The sequence below is a fragment of the Hemicordylus capensis genome, chromosome 5, assembly GCF_027244095.1.
Source record: "Hemicordylus capensis ecotype Gifberg chromosome 5, rHemCap1.1.pri, whole genome shotgun sequence".
NCBI classification, from domain to species: Eukaryota; Metazoa; Chordata; class Lepidosauria; order Squamata; family Cordylidae; genus Hemicordylus; species Hemicordylus capensis.
Window position 1 is genome coordinate 4,659,287 of NC_069661.1, and position 4,834 is coordinate 4,664,120.

Genomic DNA, 4,834 nt, shown 5'->3' on the forward strand with positions numbered 1-4,834 from the left:
GAAAGATGTCTCTAACTCTACTGCCCTGGCAATCACATACACAAGTGTGAACATAGAATGCCAGCACTCCATGTCCCTCCCACCACTGCCCCTCTCCTTCACTAATGCCATATCTGCATGACAAACTTTGCCATAGGCACAAACAGGTCAATTGGGAGACAATTTTCTGTTCATCATCATTATGCTCGAAACCAAAGAACATACACGCTTTAGTCTGTGTATTATGAAGTTTCAGAAGCCAGGGCAGGCCTGGCTCCTGTTGAATCAATGAACCCCAAATCTTGTTCCTAAGGAGACAGTTGAATTGAAACGTGTCTGTTCAGGCTTGAATCAAGACAATGCTTTCTGTCACTACAGGGTTTCTGACTGAGATCCTTCCAGCAATGCCAGGGTTTCAGAACACCTGACCTATGCTCATCACTCCCCAAACTTGCTCTCTCTAGCCCCCAAGAGGACTTCTCTGCCACCCATAGGTGGTTTTTGGTGCCAAGGTAGTTGTGTTAGGCTGCTGCAGTTAAAGCGAACCCGAGTAGCTTGTGGCACCTTAAAGATGTGAGGGTAACCTGTTTACTTGTTGCCTGTTCTCTCACAACACAGAGAGGGGAGCAGGATTGTACCCACTGGCTATACCCTTTGGTACCTGCACATTCAGCATCTGTAAAGGACTTTGTATACACAGTGGATGGGTAGTGAACTCCATGCAGTTGGGAATTGCACTCGGGAGCCTCTTCCATACAGAGTGTCTGGAATGCTAGTATTGAGGGGTGGTGGAAGGACCCCTCCCTCACAGCATACACATGGTGCTGCAGCTGTGGTGAAGACCACCAGGAAGGTGGGGGTGGAGTTGCAACTGTGAGCAACAGTGGTTCAGTACACAGAAAAGAGCCTGAAATGTATGCAGGGGTGACTTGGGCTGGGCAAGCAGGTGCAAGAGGTGTGGGGTTAACCAGGAGTGCGCTCATAGGAACAGAGGAAGCTGCCGTATGCTGAGTCAGACCACTGGTGCATCTAGCTCAGCATTGTCTACCCTGACTAGCAGCAACCTTTCCAAGGATCTAGGCAGGAGTCTCGGCCCTACCTGGAGATGTCTGGGATCAAACCCAGGACCTTCTGCATGCAGATGCTCTTTCACTGAGCTGTGGCCCCATTGCTTGAAAGGAATACCTTGCAGTGCTCACATGTAGCTGCCCATCCACAATGCAACCAAGGCAGATCCTGCTTAACACAGGGGACAATCCATGCTCAATATCACAAGAACAGATCTTCTCCTGACCTCACCACTCCTACATCCAGTACATGGCTGTGAAACCTCTGTCCAGGACTACAGAAGTTTGGACCAACCCACAGAGACGGGCCTTCTCGGTTGCCGCCCCAAGACTCTGGAATGCACTCGCTGCTGAAAGAAGAGCCTCCCATCTCTGACAACTGTAAAAAAGTCCTTAAAGACTTCTTTTTCCCTACCCAAGCTTTTTAACTAGGCTTGTAGTTTAAAACAGAAATTAAAGCCTTTGAACAATTTAAATTTGTTTTACCCCTGATAACTGAGTAGAGACACCTTTTTTCAAGCGGCAATTTTCACAGGGGGAGAGCAACTGGCCCTATCCAACCCCAGCACAGCACCCCTTTAGTGGTTGTTGCGGGTATCTACCTTGTGCTTCTTTTTAGACTGAGCCCTTTGGGGACGGGGACCATGTTAATGGATTATTCATTTTTATATCTAAACTGCTTTGAGAACTTTGGTTGAAGAGTGGTATATAAATATCCACAGTAGTATGCTCTAAACCAGTGTTTCTCAACCTTTTTGGACTCAAGGACCGCTAAATCATTTGTGCAGAGTGTCAAGGACCGCTACATTCTTTGTGTGCAGTTTCCCGGACCAGCAGTTAGTAGAGGGGTTTCAAGTTTAATTTTATTTTATATATCTAAGACTTTATACCGGTCCAAAACTTGCATCTACTTGCAATTAAAATAATGTCATAAAATAAAATTTGTTAAACAATAAACTATTTTATTTACATACTATTTACACAAGAAATTAATTAAGAAATTAAATAATGTCATAAAATAAAATTTGTTAAACAATAAACTGTATTTTATTTACATACTATTTACATATCAAAATGCACACAATGTTAATGTGAACATTATATTCAAATATTTTAGGAGCAGAGGAAGAAGTCTGATAATGAGATATTCAAAATAAAACCTTGGTATGAAAACCAACAATATTCTTCCTTTCCATGTAGCCATAAATAAGAGCCATGTCTGCTTACTGGAAAGTATGCATTCCCAAATTCCAAGGAGACTCTTAGTACATGCATATAAAAAAAGAATCATTAAAATAGAACACATTCAAGCACTATTTGAATGCTTGCATTACTTTCTCCCAAAAGCAATATTGGGGCTGTATTTGTGAATGGCAAAGAGATGACAAACTTTTGGTACTTCTGCAACAAGACAGTGGTAGAAAGGGTGTTCTCCAAAGCCATCCTCAAGCAAGCAGATCTTTCCCAGTCAGTACTACTTGATCCTCCATTTCTTCATATCTAGCAAGCTCCTTTATGAGGCGCAGCAGGTCGGCGCAGCCCTCAGACCGCGCGGCTCGGAGATGGAACGGGGCCATTTTCGCGGGGGGGCGGATGGGATGGGATCCAGGGACTGCCTCTGTTTGCAGGCCAGTGCTTCTGTGCAGCATCCCAACTCTGTGGCCATGCACAGCACTGCTGGCTTATTTAAGCCCACGTAACGTGGGACTGCAAAAGAAAAGTTGCAGGAGACTCAGAGTTGTAGCGGAAGAAGAGGGAAGCGAGGCGTCGCCAAAACAGAGAAAGGGCTGGAACAGAAGAAGCGGCTAGGAGGAGTAAGAGCGAGCGAGGGCGGGCGAAAGGGAGAGGCTAGCAGGTCGGAGTGGGGTTTGAGGGCAGAGAGGCGAGGGAGCAACAAGAGGCAGGGATTGGGCAGGGCCGAGGGAGGAAAGCCCGCAAAGAGCGGAGTCAGGGTGAGGAGTCTGCGCCAGGGAAAGCCAGATTAAGGAGTGGCACTTTGGGAGCAACTTTTGTCGAGTGCGGAGCGAAGAAACTTGGAACAGGGCCATTTTCCCGGGGGGGGGGGATGGGATGGGATCCGGGGACTGCCTCCGTTTGCAGGTCAGTGTTTCTGTGCAGCATCCCAACTCTGTGGCCATGCACAGCACTACTGGCTTATTTATCCTCAATGCTCTGCTCTCCACTCCCTCGCGTGAGTCCCCGATAGTTGAAGAGCAGGAGAAGCAGTCGACGGCGGCGGCACAGGCACAGTCAGGCGCCAAGCATCCCCCTGGCAGCACAGAGGGGAAAAAACCGCAATCTCAGTGGCAGCTTCTTCAAGTAGTTTTGGGCCGATTTGGCCCGTCTTCGGCCATGTGGGGGCGGCGGCGGCAGCTTCTTTGGCCTGAAATTGGGCCTTTGTGGGGGTGGCTGGGCGGCGGCTGCAGCCGCGGCAGTTGTTTGGGGCAGGCAGGAGTTTGGGCCTATTTCGCCGTCTTCGGTCGTGTGGGGGCGGCGGCGGCGGCGGCTTCTTTAGCTTCTGTGGGGGCAGCTGGGTGGGCGGTCGGTGGCGGCGGCAGTCTGGGCCGATTTGGGCCCAGACTGCCGATTCTGGGCCTTGATCTGGCCATGTGGGCGACAAGCGAGAAAGCGGCAGGGAGGGGTAAGTAAACCCTCCCGTCCTCCTAAATATACCCCCCCTGCAGTTGGTCAAAGCAAACACTCACAGCCTCAGCACCTCACTTATTTTTAGCCCAGTAAGTTTAAGCAGCTCACCTTCAAAGATCTCAAAAAACCACCTTCCAGCAACCACCCAATTTCTCCACTCACTCACTCACTGACTGGGCTATCTTCCCGCCTCGGCACAAGCCCCGCCCCTGCTCCACCCCTATTGGTCACTGACGTTCCAGGAGCCTCGGAATTTCCGGGGAGAGAAAAACTTTTACAGCGGAGAGAAAAGCGGATAGAAAAACAAGTGTATTCAGTTTGGAGCCCTGCCTTCCTAGTCGCGGACCGGCACTCAAGCCTCCACGGACCGCTGCCGGTCCGCGGACCGGCTGTTGAGAAACACTGCTCTAAACCACCCACACACAGAAGTTTGGGGTACTGTACATATGTGATAAAATAACATCACACTTGTATTCAAACAGTGGCTTTTTCCTTTTTACAGAGTTTTCTAGCACAACCAGCCTGAGGAAGGCCGAGTCCTCCCAGAGGTGGTCAACCTCAGGGCGGATATGCTTCAGGTGCCAGGCTCACGTGACAGAATGTTTCCCTATAACAAAAATCCAAATTCACCAGCCCATAACAAATTAGCATGTGATGAGAAGCTGTAGACCCCAACGTTTTCTATGTTGCAGGGATTTATTTGCTTTGAATGGAAGACCATTCAAACAGGTGAACTGCTGTTAGCGACCTGAGGTGATATTGTCTAGATGTGGGGTTCCTAACCTGGGGTGCTCCCGATGTGGCTGAAATACAATTCCCATCACCCCAGCAACAATTGTGGCTGCAGATGGTGGGAGTTGTAGTTCAGCAACATCTGGTGGGGAACTGTGAAAAAGGCCAACTCCATGCTAGGAATCATTAGGAAGGGGGTTGAAAATAAAACTGCTAATATTATAATGCCCTTATACAAAACTATGGTGCGACCACACTTGGAGTACTGCGTACAGTTCTGGTCACCACATCTTAAAAAGGACATTGTTGAACTGGAGAAGGTACAGAAGAGGGCAACCAAGATGATCAGGGGACTAGAGCACCTTCCTTATAAGGCAAGGCTACAACACCTGGGGCTTTTTAGTTTAGAA

At 48.7% G+C, this 4,834-nt stretch overlaps 1 long non-coding RNA gene across 1 annotated transcript; it reads right to left on the reverse strand.

The window, feature by feature from the left end:
• Window positions 1–1,987: 1,987 nt before the first annotated feature.
• Window positions 1,988–3,899, reverse strand: LOC128326871 (uncharacterized). Its single transcript, XR_008308314.1, has 2 exons — window positions 3,801–3,899; window positions 1,988–3,315 (listed from the first exon to the last, which is right to left on the reverse strand). It is a non-coding gene; the product is annotated as an uncharacterized LOC128326871 (long non-coding RNA).
• Window positions 3,900–4,834: the final 935 nt, after the last annotated feature.